This window comes from Moschus berezovskii, chromosome 18 (assembly GCF_049115385.1).
Source record: "Moschus berezovskii isolate FMDL1 chromosome 18, NW_MosBer_1.0, whole genome shotgun sequence".
Lineage (NCBI taxonomy): Eukaryota > Metazoa > Chordata > Mammalia > Artiodactyla > Moschidae > Moschus > Moschus berezovskii.
In genome coordinates, this window is record NC_142477.1 from 34,501,830 (window position 1) to 34,517,834 (window position 16,005).

Consider the following 16,005-nt stretch of genomic DNA (forward strand, 5'->3'; position numbering starts at 1 on the left):
GAATACCAGACCACTTTACCTGCCTCCTGAGAAATCTGTACACAGGTCAAGAAGCAACAGTTAGAACTGGACATGGAACAACAAACTGATTCTGAATTGGGAAAGGAGTACGTCAAGGCTGTACATTGTCACCATGATTATTTAACTTCTGTGCAGAGTGTATCATGCGAAATGCCAGACTGGATAAAGCACAAGCTGGAATCAAGATTGCCGGGAGAAATATCAATAACCTCAGATATGCAGATGACACCACGCTTATGGCAGAAAGTGAAGAGGAACTACAAATCTCTTGATGAAAGTGAAAGAGGAGAATGAAAAAGCTGGCTTAAAACTCAACATTCAAAAAATGAAGATCATGGCATCTGGTCCCATCACTTCACGGCAAATAGGTAGAGAAACAATGGAAACAGTGACAGTAGACTTTATTTTCTAAATAAAGTAGACTTTATTTTCTTAGGCTGCAAAATCACCCCAGATGGTGACTGCAGCCATGAAATTAAAAGATGCTTACTCTTGGAATAAAAGCTATGACCAACCTAGACAGTATATTTAAAAGCAGAGACATTACTTTGCCAACAATGGTCCATCTAGTCCAAGCTATGGTTTTTCCAGTAGTCATGTATGGATATGAGAGTTGGATCATAAGAAAGCTGAGCGCCTAAGAATTGATGCTTTTGAACTGTGGTGTTGGAGAAGACTCTTGAGAGTCCCTTTTACAGCAAGGAGATCAAACCAGTCAATCCTAACAGAAATCAGTCCTGAATATTCATGGGAAGGACTGATGCTAAAGCTGAAACTCCAATATTTTGGCCACCTGATGTAAAGAACTGACTCATTGGAAAAGACCCTGAAGCTGGGAAAGATTGAAGGCAGGAGGAGAAGTGGACGACAGAGGATGAGATGGTTGGATGACATCACCGACTCGATGGACCTGAGTTTGAGCCAGCTCCGGGAATTGGTGATGGACAGGGAAGCCTGGAATGCTGCTGTCCATGGGGTTGCAAACAGTTGGACACATCTGAGTGACTGAACTGACTGAGGTGGGAATCTGAATTCTTAAGTTTTCCCAGCCCCAAAAGTTTTGGATGAAGAGCATAAACCTTTCATATAAACTAAAATGTAGTATTTTTGTGAATTTAAGACCACATAAATTTAAGGAATCCAAATTTACAGAATTCAGTATGAAGCAGAAACCCTGCCTTTAGAAATAGTAAAAAGAACTTTTTTATAACCTTGTCTTACCTATATCACCAATAGCACACAAAGACTCCAAGGAACAAATTAAAGCAAGATAAAGTGCACTCTCTCCAAAGAAAACTGAGTTTTTCTGCTAGCTTCCTTATTTCATCTGGCTTACAACATCAAGCATGGTAATAACTAGAGCTCTTTTAAAAGTCATTTGACCAATCCAGCCTTCAGATCCCTAGGGTTCAAGCAACACGACACAGTAAATCTACTGTAGTAATTTGAAATATGGATTACAAATACAAAAGGAATCTACATTTAATCTATGTCTAAAAACCATATCTTAAAGTCACTGAAAAGGAGGATAAAGTTTATGGTGCATAATCCTATCCTCCCGGAATTTTGGCTGACCATCAAAATACCTTTTGATATCACAAATCTGCTTTAATCTTTAAAAAGTTCTGCACTTGACCAGAAAGGTTTTCAAGAGCGATGGTGCTGAAACTCGTTGTGCGGTCAACCATTGTATATGAAGTTCTGCATCACTCACTGGGTTATCACCTAAGGAAAACAGTGCATTCTACTCTCTGAGAATCATGACCACACAAATGTCTGATATCCTGTGTGTTAAAACTGACTCACAATTAAAGAGAATAAATACAGACATGCACAAATGATAGATATTATTTTTCAACCTGAAATGTGGAAATAAAAAAATCTTTTTAAAACCTTTTAAGGACAAATAAACTATTAAAGAAGCTGAGAATGTCGCAGCTCTGTGCTCTTTTATTCATCCCTTTGGAACTTGACTGTGGTGGAAACAGGATTATAAAATAATGTTCAATAATAAAATGTGGTAATTTTGCTTAGAAATTATTAAAATTTCTAAATTGTATAAGAATTCATGCCAAAGCATCAAGTGTCCTGTGGTCAGTCTGCCTTCTAAAATATTATAAGTACAAAGAATAAAATATAAGCTTAATAGATGACTATGACACAGGGGCTAATTATATCCCCAGAAAAACAAGATCATAAAGAGAACTCCCTATGAGAATATTACCTTGATGCCTGTATCTTTGCTGTGTACAAAAATATTATTATAAGGTAATTAATATTCATTTAGGTTTTGTTTCTCAATTTTTTTTCTGCATGAATTTCTAGCAATTATAACAGAGAAAAAGGAGGGGAAGAGGGCAGAGGCAAAGACAAAATCAAGACGGAGAAGAAGAGCCCATAAAACTCTCCCATTACATACCCTAACCAACCAGTGTGAACACTCAGTTCAGTTCAGTCGCTCAGTAGTGTCCGACTCTTTGATACCCCATGAATCACAGCACGCCAGGCCTCCCTGTCCATCACCAACTCCCAGAGTTTACTCAAAACTCATGTCCATAGAGTCGGTGATGCCATCCAGCCATCTCATTCTCTGTCATCCCTTTCTCCTCCTGCCCCCAATATCTCCCAGAATCAGGGTCTTTTCCAATGAGTCAGCTCACTAAGGACAGCTTTATTCTGAGATGCTGGGGGGGTTGTGTGTCTGTTTCTTTCATCTCACGTTCTGTTTTTCTTGGTCATGTTGTTTAGTCTACATTTTTATTTTATTTTAGACTCTACACCTTCCTAACAGTAAACATTTCATCCTGTTTTATATTTTAATTTCTAGCACTCACAATCAATAAAAATAAATACTCAAAGAGGCTTAGGAAGTAATTTCCTAAATATTTTTTACCAAATAAGGTTAAAAATAAACAAAAACCAAGAGCTCATCAAGTGAGATGATGTGTAGTTGGCATTAAGTTTTAGACTTTCAAACTCTTAAGCCAATTTTTATTTTTTAAAAAAAGGCAGAAAATGACCAAAAGTACTAGGGTAATATCAAGACCAACAGAAGACATTGTTCAGAGATTTATTTTTTCCTGGGAGATAAAATTTGCTTTTCTAGTTTCTCTTTCAGTGTCTTGACAAAATAATGATATGATTTAAGAACATAAAGCTTAAAACTCCATTGTAGCAATTTCTGTTTTCATAGACCTGAGGTTAGTTAGATAGAGCTGCCCAAGTTTACACTGCATATTATAAAGGACGGTTAATTCTGAGGTTCGAGCTATTGTTACAGTTCTATTTTCTAAAATTTTAAGTGAGAAATGTTTGTTTCACTGAAGCTCACTAATTTTGGTTTCCAGGATACTGACCTTTCATAATTAGACGTAAAAAAAATTAAAAAGGCAAACTAGTAGGAATAATGAAAGTATCTGTTCAGTGGTGATGCCCCTCTCTGGTTAACATGACTGAAAATAATCTTTTCAGACCCCAGGTGGGAATAGCAAGCAGTCTTTCTCATAGCCTTTCTTCTTTTTCTCTGACTACAATACTTTCTGAGTCTGTTTAGGAGTGTGTTTCTAATTCATTCTTCCAGCTTAGCACAACTTGCCTCAAGTCATTTCCTATTTCCTCTCTTGTTGTAAGCAGAGACACATCTCTGTAGGAGCCCCTGTTGGTCCCAATGATCATCTCCTTGGACAGAGTATGTGCAGGTCCTGCTCTGGGCAGCCAGGAGGATGTCTGCTCCTGCCAGGAACAAGCCTTAATAGAGTGGTAATAAACAAACAGAGGAGGTAACTCAATAACAGAAGAGAATACCTCCCAAGCTTCAAAGTCTTTGAAAAACAAAAGCAGTTCTATAAGAAACTTTTTTTGAATTCTGATGACATTTTATAAAGCAGAAGTCTAGCCTAGTGCCCTTTGTCTACTGTTTAAAAATCTTTACTGTTGAATTTAAAAGAAATCAGAGAATGAAGATCTGTTTTTTATTAAGAAAATAATTTAGAGTACATCCATTTCTTGACCTCACTACTCATTTTACTTCCATTAAGGGCGTTACTTTCCACTTGGCATATTAGTCACTTTAATGCTAAACTTTTGCTCAAAAAGACATATACCCACATATTTTTTTAATTTATACTAAATGAAAATTATTTTATTTGGGCTTAATTTCCCTCAATCAGTTTTGAAAATGGGCTTTTTGATGTATCAGTTCAGTTCAGTTCAGTTCAGTTGCTCAGTCGTGTCCGACTCTCCACGACCCCATGAATCACAGCACGCCAGGCCTCCCTGCCCATCACCAAATCCCAGAGTTCACTCAAACTCATGTCCACAGAGTTGGTAATGCCATCCAGCCATCTCATTCTCTGTCGTCCCCTTCTCCTCCCGCCCCCAACCTTTCCCAGCATCAGAGTCTTTTCCAGTGAGTCAACTCATCGCATGAGGTGGCCAAAGTATTGCAGTTTCAGCTTTAGCATCAGTCCTTCCAATGAACACCCAGGATTGATCTCCTTTAGAATATACGCAATGCAATAAAACCTACCTACCACCCGGGGTCATTCTAATCCCTTTCCAAAAAAAAAAAATACTCTATTAATTGCAGCCATGACAGTACTGTGGTTTCAATTTTTCTTTTTTTAAAAAATTTTGAAATCTGTCAGTGAATTGATTGATAAAAATGGAGAAATATGAATATACCAAGTGATTATTAAACACACTTAAGGCGATGTGATTTTTACTTTGTTGTTATGAATTGTTAAATGCACATGAATTCAAAAATGAATAAGCATATATATTTTCAAAAGAAGTGCAGAGAGCACATGTGGAAGGGGAACCTCTATCTCAGTTATCATAACTGGGTTAGGATTATACTGTATCATTCTACCACAGACAACGAAAGCAATAGATTCTGATACTGAAAAAAATTTATGGTTTGACAATCTTAACTTTCACACATATAATTAAAAGCAAATCATTCACCTAACATGCATAGAAATCTCACTGTTCTGTGTGAATAATTCATATATTGACCTGCAAAGAGAGTTTAGCTTAGCGTTATTTAGACTTCCTAAAGAAACATACAGGGGGAACAAAAGGGGTAGCTAGTAAAAGGTACAACATCTTTCTTAATATTCCCCCATCAAGCCCTCCAACTGAAAAAAACCAGCACAGAGAAACATCAAATTGTGTGTTTTGCAAACAATGCTTCAGGAAATGGCTCCCAAATCACTTTTCTAATTGCATTTCCAGTTTAGGGTTATTTACAGGGACTCTTAATTCTCCTCCCAGCCCTGTTGGGAGGGTTGTACTTCCTGCCCACCTGAGTGAAGTCTGTCAGGTCGTGTGCCTTGCTTTGACCAGTGAAAGGAAATGTGTCACTTCTTAGGAAAAGTTGTAAGATTCACATTCTCTTTTCCGTGGAAATTTCTTGTCCAGACGGAGCCTTCATTGGCTTTGCCTCCTGACTGACAACGATAAACAGTTCCTCCTCTCTGTCAAATCACAATGAATGTGTAGCCTGACCGAGAAATAAACTTGTGTGGTGTTAATCTACTGAGATTTGGGGACCTTTTTTTTTACTACAACCTAACTTAGTGTACCCTAATCTCATAAAGAAACAAGAACATCCTACTGGAGAAAGCAAGGCCAGCCAACACCACAACAAGTTTATTCAAAATGACATACATCAAGTTTACAAATCTACAAAAGGCCACTTATATTTTCGTCTTAAAATCCACATCTTATGCATTTTTAAAGATGCATTGCTTTCCATTAAAAAAAAACAGCGATATTTTATTATAGTGAGGTTTCAGCAGTCATAGGCATTTAAAATAGTAGTCAATAGTACTAACATTTACATAGTACCCTAAAACAGTTTAAATTCATGTTTTATGTTAATTTCATTATGATTGAGAAAGGTCTGATTTCAAGTTTCTCAGTTTTATTATGCATGTTGTATAGGGAATAATTTGGCAATTCATATGTCAATGCTGATCGAAATACACCTTGGAAAATAATAGTAGAGTTAATGAAAATATTATACTTAAATGTTTAAAAGGAAATTAAATATTATCTCTATCAAAGAGAGAAAACGGCTTTATTCTGAATGCTCAAATACATTATCTTTGAGAGAAAAAAAGTTGTGTGTTAGATTACTTGTCAGAATCCTAGAAATGTCTCAGAGAAATCATTTGGAAGTTAAAGAGCATTAGCTCAAGGTCTCGGTGTACACTCAAAAGAGATGACAGCATCGCAAATCCCTGCTGAATGGTGTGGCTTCATCAGGCCTCTCAGGAAAATAAAATCTCAAAGAAAGGCACAAAACACTATAAGCCACGAGACACGACAGTGTCATGAAGTGACTGAGCATTCCATAAAGCTGGGCAAATGATACTTCCCAGACAGTTTTGGGCAATCTAACCGAGAAATGTGTGAGAAATACTAGGACGCAGAGTCATCCAACACCAGTTTAAAATTCAACAAAGGCAGAAACTCATAATTTTTTAGCAAATAAAAGTCCTATAGAAACGTGTTTGGGTGTTGTGTGTTCTACTGCATTTGACAAGTATTTATTGAGGGCTTATTGTGTAAAATTATCTAGACTTGTCAGATGGACAATACAAAGATGTTTGCAAAACAGCCCATGGTCTCCAAAACTTTACAACCTATGCCATGCCAGGGATTCTAAGTCTTAGTGCCATGATACATATCTTATAGAGCACTTTGCAACTCAGCCCATGCTTTATTATAAATACTTTAAAATACTTAGTTGAATGAATAAACAATAGCTGAGAATAAACTCCCTGAATTTACTTTTTATACAAACTTCAATTTCTGAAAACTTGTTATTCTTCCTTTTGTAATATTCACAAAGCCTCTTGCAATATAGGTTCCCTCTACCCCACAGCATGATGAATTGTTAGAGAAATATTGTGAGTTATAATTATCATACTACAATTTAAAGCATTAACATTAATTTAAAGTCTTACATAATAGAAGAGTGAATGGTTGAGTTACAAATGGCCAGGAGGAAAAAGGAATTAATTGGGATCACAATTCCAAGGAAGAATACTGAAATTAAAAAAATAACCAATAAGATCTTTATTTTATTGTTAATTTGAAACACTGATGACAAGTATTTGGAATTTTAGTCTTTAACTTGTACACTCTTTGTATCCCTAAAAATACAATCAGGAAAGTAACATTTATCACAGCTCCGTCCTATAATAGATGGCATGCATATGTACATACACATGTATATTTACATATTTCTTTCTCCCATTTATTCCTAACACCAGCCTTATGGAAAATGTAGCTCAGTCGGTAAAGAGTCTGCCTGCAATGCAGGAGAACTAGGTTCGATCCCTGGGTTGGGAAGATCCCTTAGAGAAGGAAATGGCAACCCACTCCAGTGTTCTTGTCTGAAGAATCCCATGGACAGAGGAAGGGCAGGCTGCAGTCAATGAGGTCGCAAGAGTCAGATTCAACTTAGCAACTAAACTACCAAACCACCACCAGGATGTTTTAGGTTGAAAATAACTAATAAGCGAAACCTACACAAACTGGCATAAAGGTTTATTTTCATATCAGAGAGACTTTGTTGATTAATTGTTCACCAATGTCCTCAAAAACCTATTAGAGACGCTATTCAAATTCCCTTTGAACTATACCCAGTATATCTGGGGCTTCCAAAGTGGCATTACTGGTAAAGAACCATGCCTGCCAATGCAGAAGAGCTATGAGATGGAGGTTCAATCTGAGTCAGGAATATCCCCTGGAGTAGAGCACAGCAACCCACTCCAGTACTGCTGCCTGGAGAATCCCATGGACAGAAAAGTCTGCTGGGCTACGGTCCACGGGTTGACAAAGAGACGTGACTGAAACAACTTAGCCCACATACACACAAGCAGCCTATCTACTCTGTTTTCATGGTTTTGGAGATCAACCCTATTGTCTGCTACTCCTAGAAGGCACAAAATCTTTCAACAGAAAAGGAGAGTTGACTCGTCCTGTGTGTTTTCTTGTGAGCAGGAAGATCTCTCCCAGAAGCCTTGCAGCTCACTCCCCTCCCCCCATATATCGTTAGCTACAGCGAGTCACATGCCCGTCACTAAACCTTTCCCTGGGAAAGTGACTGATGTAGATGGTTATGAACTAGCAATAGTCCAGGGCCTCCTCTCTGAGCACATGGCCACGTAGGAAGCAGTAAACAACTCATTCAAAATCAGAAATTGGCCAACAAAGCACAGGTGAACATGGCGAGTAGGAAATCAAGAGTATCTGCTATAAACTTATTCCTTTTCATGTACAGGTGATCCTATTATTCACAGAATCCTTATTTGCAAATTTTACTACCCACTCAAATTTATTTGTAACCCCAAGAGCAATACTCACAGCACTTGTAGTCATTCACAGACATGTGTGGAGCAATGAAAATTCTAAGTCACCAGACATGAGCCCATTCCCAACTAAGGTCAAAGAAGACGACACTCTGCCTTATTTCAGCTCTCATAGTATAAGTCAGTGTTCCTTCATCTGTCTATTTAGTGCATTTAAAAAAAAAAATTGTGCCCTTTGTTGGCAATTTCATACTATTTTAAATGACCCCCAAGAAAAGAAGCAAAATGATGTCTAGTATTTGGTGCAAGAAGGCTGTGATGTGCCTTATAGAGAAAATATGTGTATTAGGTAACCTTCATTTAGGCATGAAGAACCATGTCATTAGGGGCTTCCTAGGTGGTACTAGTGGTAAAGAACCCACCTGCCAAGGCAGGAGACATAAGACATGCAAATTCAATCCCTGGGTCTGGAAGATCCCCTGGAGGAGGGCATGGCAATCCATTCCAGTATTCTTCCCTGGAGAATCCCATGGACAGAGGAGCCTGGCAGGCTATAGTTGCACAGAGTCGGACACAACTGAAGTGACTTAGCATGTATGCATGCACAATGTCATTAGCCATAAGTTCAATGCAAATGAATAAATAACATATATTAAGATGTCTTTCAACAGAAACATACATAAAACAGATATATATAGATACCTTGATGAAAATACTGTGACCAGAGGCTCACAGGAACCTCACCTTGTAATGCCCCCAATATCCACTAATTTAATGTGCACAGGAACTTAGAACATAACTACCACAAATAATGAGGATTGGCTCATTAAAAACTTAGATGTAACTAGGTTATACACCCATAAGTAGAAGGCAAGCCTCAAATCCAAATTTTATCAGGACTGTTACAAAATTTGGACTTTATCCTGATGACTTTGTTTTTTTGGGCTCCAAAATCACTGCAGATGCTGATTGCAGCCATGAAATTAAAAGACGCTTGCTCCTTGGAAGGAAAGTTATGACCAACCTTGATAGTATATTAAAAAGCAGAGACATTACTTTGCCAACCAAGGTCCGTCTAGTCAAGGCTATGGTTTTTCCCGTGGTCATGTATGGATGTGAGAGTTGGACTGTGAAGAAAGCTGATCGCCGAAGACTCAATGCTTTTGAACTGTGGTGTTGGAGAAGACTCTTGAGAGTCCCTTATTCTGCAAGGAGATCCAACCAGTCCATTCTAAAGGAGATCAATCCTGGATGTTCATTGGAGGGACTGATGCTAAAGCTGAAACTCCAATACTTTGGCCACCTCATGAGACGAGTTGACTCACTGGAAAAGACTCTGATGCTGGGAAAGGTTGGGGGCGGGAGGAGAAGGGGACGACGGAGAATGAGATGGCTGGATGGCATCACCGACTCTGTGGACATGAGTTTGAGTGAACTCCGGGAGTTGGTGATGGACAGGGAGGCCTGGCGTGCTGTGATTCATCGGGTCGCGGAGAGTCGGACATGACTGAGCGACTGAACTGAACTGAATGGAAAGACACTGAAAGGCTGTAAGTAGGGAGAAATTTGAATAGACCTACATTTCTGGAACATCATTATACAGAAGGAAGACTGCATTCAGGGAGACCAGGTAAGAGGCTATTGCAGTAATCCAGGCAAGAAGTTATGATAGAGGCATGAGAGAGGAAGAGAAGGCCATGGCCTAGGGTATAAATTTTTTCTTAATTTCCCTCACCTATTTCTGTCCTCCTCTGACCTCTGATGTCTTCTGAGACCACAGAAAACAGAACACCCAATGAAATAAAGATTGGTCTCCAAAAGAGGATGTAAGAGGAGTTTGAGAGGGAAAAGCATGCAGAACAGAGATAAGAAGAAGAATCAATGACAAAATATTGCTGGGTACCAGCTAATTTTGGCTCTGTTTCAGATTCTTATCTAAAAATCTTAGTAAGAACCTAGTTCACAGCCTCTATTAATATTAGAGCATTAAATTTTAATAAGTGGAAAATGGAATGCATAAGTTTTCTCAGTTGCATCCAACTGGGAGTTGACCAGTCATTTGTGATTTTACACATCTCTTGGTTGAATCAGAGTTACAAATACCTGACTGAACACTAGGATACATCATGCAAATGTGTGACTCTCCCTGGAGGACTTTCTGTCCCCAAAGTAATGACTGAATTACAATTGAGTTATAAATATGATAGTCCCATCTGTGATCAACATTAAAATTTTCCTGATGTAGAATTTAAAGTAAATATACCCCAAATCCCCCAAAGCCTTTAGGACTGTTGCAGAACTGAGAAGTTCAGTAAAATAAGAATTATGATTTTTAATTTTCACTAACATGCCACATTTCAGTTGTAACATCTTGGAATTTGAAGTCTGGTCAAGTCTCCACGGAATTATCTGAGAGAAGCAGAAAGAAAGAAGAGAAGGAGAAATGTTCGTAGTAGAGGATGGTGAACTTTGGAGCATATTAAATCCTTTTCTCTACCCAGTATCAGTGTCCAGTGTATTGTACTGCCTAGTTCTTATGACAGGTGAACAATCTTAAATTACTTCATGGTTAAGAATATTGTAATACATTGTGCTACCATATCCAAGTCATTACTGCTAATATATGGCCACAGGCAAACCTTTCCTTGCTGTGCACTTGAACCATGTGCCTGATATATTACAGAAATATAGACACTTGGATAACTCACTGTCCTATAATCCTTTAAAGTAAACTAACAAACTGGCCTTTGAAACTCTTAGCCTTTTAGCAGGCTCATTAAAACTTTTTAGATAATACTATCAGTTAGAAGGATTATCAATGAAATTAGAATGAAGGGAATTATTTAGATTATTTTCCAAGTACTGAATTTTAAAAGATACACAGTAAGCATGTATTCAAACTGATTCCTACTTCTGTTGATACTTTCTACACAGTTTGTGCTGAGTGTCCCACAACTAGAATATGGTATTTTTCTCATTATATTTATCAAGGTAAATGCTAGTTGCTGTAAAAGATGAGCCCCAGCTTCTCTGTGGCTTAACACAATAGTTTACTTTTCACAGCAGAATCAACCAAGGTGTTGTAGGTTGGGCAGCCTCCCACATGATCACTCAGGACCCATTCTTCTATCATCCTTAGGGCTCTGCCCTTCTAGGTTTAGGAAGTCCTCTTTATTCAGCTGATGGATTGTGAAGGAGCCCAAGCTCACCTGTTTCTTAATCACACTGGTCTGGAAGTCACTTCTCTTTATATTCCATCAGTGATCATCCATGTAGCCCTATCTACAAAGGGAAAGAAACTGAGAGACACAGGCTCTGGCTGGGCAGCCACTGCCCAGCAATATCTCTACAGTGGGTGGGGCCCATAGGATGTTCAGCTAGGTTTCTCTGCCACACAAAAGTATACAGTACAATAATCTGACTGACATAGACCATTCAATGATTACCACAATGAGTTTAGTGAATGAACATCAATCATCTCACATATTAAACAGTTATAAAATTAAATAGAAAAAGTATCAATGTTTCCTTGTGATGAGAACTCTTAGAATTTACTCTCTTAAAAACTTTCACATGTAACATACAGCAGTGTTAATTATATTTATCACATTGTACATTACACCTCTAGGACTCTTTTATCTTTTAACTGGAAGTTTGTACCTGTCAAATACCTTCATCTGATTCCCTCTCACCCCACCTCCACTTTTGGAAACCACAAAGCTGACTTTTTTTTTTCCTATGAGTGACTTTGTTTTTGAAGCATAATTGGCCAACAATACTATGTTAGTTTCTGGTACACAACATTTTGTTGTTCAGTCACTCAGTCGTGTCAAAAACCTTGCAACCCCATAGACGGTAGCACGCCAGGCTTCCCTGTCCTTCACCATCTCCAGGAGCTTGCTCAAACTCATGTCCATTGAGTTGGTGATGCCATCCAACCATCTTGTTCTCTGTCTTCCCCCTTCTCCTCCTGCCTTCAATGTTTCCCAGCATCAGGTTCTTTTCTAATGAGTCAAAGTACTGGAGTCAAAGTAATGGCCAAAGTATTAGAGCTTCAGCTTCAGCATCAGTCCTTCCAATGAATATTCAAGGCTGATTTCCTCTAGGATTGACTCGTTTGATCTCCTTGCAGTCCAAGGAACTCTCTCAAGAGTCTTCTCTAACACCACAGTTCAAAAGCATCACAGTGATTTAATATTTCTGTATATTTCAAAATGATCACCATGATAAATCTAGTTACCATTTGTCACCATTCAAAGATATTACAGAATTATTGACTATATTTCCCAAACTGTACATTTCATACCTGTGACTTATTTATTTTGTAACTGAAAGTTTGTATCTTTTAATCTCCCTCACCTATTTCTCTCCTCCCCTGACCTCTTTCCCTTTTAGCAACCACCTGTTTTTTCCATGTATCTATGACTCTGTTTAGTTCTGCTTGTTCATTTGTTTTGCTTTTTAGATTCCACACATGAGTAAAATCATGAAGTATTTGTCTTTCTATGTCTTACCTATTTCACTTAACATAAAACCCTCCAAGTCCATCCATATTGTCACAAATTGCAAGATTTCATTCTTCTGTTTGACTGAGTAATATTCCACTGTATGTGTGTGTGTGACACACACACACATATATAAACATACTTATCCATTCATCTATTTGATGGGCACACTTAGGGTACATCTTTATCTTGGCTAATGCAAATAATGCTGCAGTAAACATAAAGGTGCACATATCTTTTCTAATTAGTGATTTTTGGTTCCTTTAAATACCCATGAGTAGAATTGTGGGATCATACAGTAGTTCTATTTTTGAGTAATCCCTATACTGTTTTCCATAGTGGCTGCACCAGTTTACCTTCCTGCCAATACTGCACACAGGTTTCTTCTTCTCAACATCCTTGCCAACACTTCCTGTCTGTTATCATTTTGATAATATACACTCTGATAGGTATAAGATGATATTTCATTGTGGTTTTAATGTGCATTTCCCTGATGATTAGTAATGTTGAGCATCTTTTCGTGTGTCTGTTGGCCATCCGTATGTCATCTTTAAAAAAATGACTACTCAAGTCCTCGGCCTAAAATTTACCACTTTCATAAAAATATAGAAAGAAATTTTAGGTACTTCTAAAAGGGTTTTTAATTCGGCAGGTCTCAGCATCTTGTAGTCTAAGGTCCACTAGGATAATGATCTTATTTACTTATGTTATTTTCAGATCTTATCAAATGTCTAACCAAGATTTGTACTGATATAGCCTGGCTCCATGGATCAAAACACCATCATTTGCTCTGAATATGAAATTAAGAAATTGTGGTATCTAAATCTTACTTTTTTCTTCACTACTAAAGAAATTACTCAGGAGTCAAGGAAAATAAGTATTTTCAATGTGATAAACAGGGAAGTAAATAAGAGAAGAGTTATATGAACTATAAATATAAAAGTTACCTTGAAATGATCAAAAGCTATTTTAAGTAAATTAAAAAAGGATCCCATTTAAGATGAGGGAGGGAACTCATAGAGCCATAGGACAAAGGAAATAACATGCCTTTGGGCTCAAAAGAAATTATGCTGGACTTCACCATTAGGATCAGAAGAGAAGAAATAATGTAAAAATATTGATGACCAAACTGCCATGCTTGATAAAGTTCTTGCTCCCAAAGGTCAATTAATTCACACAATAATAATTATTTTAAAAGCACAGTAAGAATGCAGTGAAGTAAGGGGATGTTTTTTATGAGTACTTTTTAATAGACAGCTGGTAGAGCAATGCCAAAGAATGTTCAAACTACCACACACTTGCACTCATTTCACATGCTAGAAAGATTATGCTCAAAATCCTTCAAGGTAGGCTGACACAGTATATGAACCAAGAACTTCAGGATGCTGAGAACTTCCAGATGTAAAAGCTGGATTTAGAAAAGGCAGAGGAACCAGAGATCTAATTACCAACATCCATTGGATCACAGAAAAAGCTAGAGAATTCCAGAAAAACATCTACTGCTTTATTGACTACACCAAAGCCTTTGACTGTGTGGATCACAAGAAACTGTGGAAAATTCTTCAAGAGATGGGAATACCAGATCACCTTACCTGCCTCCTGATAAATCTGTATACAGGTCAATAGGCAACAGTTAGAACTGGACATGGAACAGCAGACTGGTTCCAAATTGGAAAAGGTGTACAAGGCCGCATATTGTCACCCTGCTTATTTAACTTATATGCAGAGTACCTCATGCAAAATGGTGGGCTGGATGAAGCACAAGCTGGAATCAAGATTGCCAGGAGAAATATCAATAACCTCAGATATGCAGATGACACCACCCTTATGACAGAAAGCAAAGAGGAATTAAAGAATCTCTTGATAAAGGTGAAAGAGGAGAGTGACAAATCTGCCTTAAAACTCAGCATCCAAAAAACTAAGATCATGGCATACAGTCCCATTACTTCAGAGCACATAGATGGGGAAACAATGAAAAGAGTGACAAACTTTATTTTCTTGGGTTCCAAATCAATGTGTATGGTGACTGAAGCCGTGAAATTAAAAGATGCTTGTTCCTTAGAAGAAAAACAATGACAAACCTAGACAGCATATTAAAAAGCAGAAACATTACTTTGCCTACAAAGGTATGTATAGTCAAAGTTACAGCTTTTCCATTAGTCATGTATGGATGTGAGAGCTGGACTATAAAGAAAAGGCTGAGTAGTGAAGAACTGATGCCTTCAAACTGTGGTGCTGGAGCAGACTCGCGATTCCCTTGGACTGCAAGAAGATCAAACCAGTCAATCCTAAAGGAAATCAACCCTGAATATTCATTGGAAGGACTGATGCTGAAGCTGGAGTTCCAAAACTTTGGCCACCTGATGCAAGATGCAAACAGTGGACTCATTGCAAAAGACCCTGATGCTGGAAACATAGAAGGCAAGAGGAGAAGGGGACAATAGAGGATGAGATGGGTGGATGGCATCACCGATTCAATGGACATGAGTTTGAGCAAACTCTGGGAGATGGTGAAGGACAGGGAAGTCTGGCGTGCTACAGTGCATGGACACAAGTAGGACATGACTGAGCAACTGAACAAGAAGAACAAGATGACATCAGGTAAGGATTCAGAGAAAGTCTAAATATAGTCATGGACAGACAACAAAGTGTAAAAACAAAACATTTTTCATGCTAGCGTGGAGGTTTATTTACAGTTCAAGTAGAACTCCTATTTACCAGAAGAAAGGGGTTCACCTAAAAATATAATTTTGCCACCTTCACAAGGTTCTAAAATTATTTCAAGTTTTAATTAGAAAATCTAGAGAAAGAAGTTTCTATAGGATAATGGAATTCTGCTCTGTTCAATGAGGCCGCCCTAAATATGCCTCATATATTTCTCAGCTAGTGCACAACAAGGATGAAATAGAATACTTTCAGGTTAAAATGGTATTTAGTTGATGTAAAGATAACCTTTTTTTAACAGCATAGTTTGGCATGCATTTGTTTTTAATTTAAAACAAGTTAAAATTAATTTTGTCTTAAAAGTTTCATGCCATTTTTTGGGATGATTGGAGCTACCCTGGAGGGTAATGAAACTGGAGTTGGAAATCAGTTTTAGTCTTCAGAGAGAAAGAAACAATTTTCATAATTTCAAAATCATTTCATTAATGGAT